Source organism: Pygoscelis adeliae, unplaced genomic scaffold, assembly GCF_000699105.1.
Source record: "Pygoscelis adeliae isolate BGI_AS28 unplaced genomic scaffold, ASM69910v1 Scaffold347, whole genome shotgun sequence".
Lineage (NCBI taxonomy): Eukaryota > Metazoa > Chordata > Aves > Sphenisciformes > Spheniscidae > Pygoscelis > Pygoscelis adeliae.
In genome coordinates this window covers 200525-201372 of record NW_008825158.1, presented here as the reverse complement: position 1 = coordinate 201372, position 848 = coordinate 200525, and positions in this window count along the sequence as shown.

The window sequence follows — 848 nt, the reverse complement described above, 5'->3', positions numbered from 1 at the left end:
AGCAGGGCACTGCTATGCTAGGTGCTACTCAAATGCAGAGTATAAATGTTCATGTTCCCAAGCTTAGGTATAGCAGGGAAGACAACAGCAGAGACAGACTGAGGAGTGTCATGAGCAGTGTTACTCATTGTGATAGGCAGGAGTCTTGCGGCATCAACGCTGCAGCTGGAGAAAGCTGCTTGAATTGGGTCCAGAAAATGTAGTTTGGGGGAATAGGAAATAATTAGGGTGCCTGGCTGTTGGGTAATTTTGACAGTCCCAACAATAATGCTGTTCCTTCGGCACACCAGGCTGGTTTTTTTGCCTGAGCAAAAGAATAAGCTGCACAGCGACATAGTTGCAGGGAATACACTTGTGATGGAGGCTCCAGTAACTCTCCTCTATCCTTTTGTGAATGGGACTGTTCTTTTATGGCAGGAATCTCTGGGGAACAAAATCTCCAGGCATGTATGTTACGCAAATGTGCGTAACTATTGGTAAAGAGGCTGACCTGTCCCTGCAGTCTGGCCTGTACCAACTGGTAAGTGATATCCCAGTATTTTCCTGGAATCGTTTTCCACAAGGCCGTCTCCTGTTAGATTATAGTCAAACACTTACAGGCTATTTCATTTCTCTGTTCCTCAGCTGCACAAAACAATCTCTTACCTCAGAGTTTATCAGCATAATATTTAAATATGTGCAAGTGCTATTCAGTTGTTTGGAGCAGTGTGAAAAGCTCTTCATACATGTGTGTAGCAGCACACAATATAATCCTAGAACAAGTTTAACTTCGGAGGAATGATGAGAGCATTGTATCAGATAATGTTGCTGAAGCTATATACTTAAAGAGCAGTCAGGAGTATGCTATT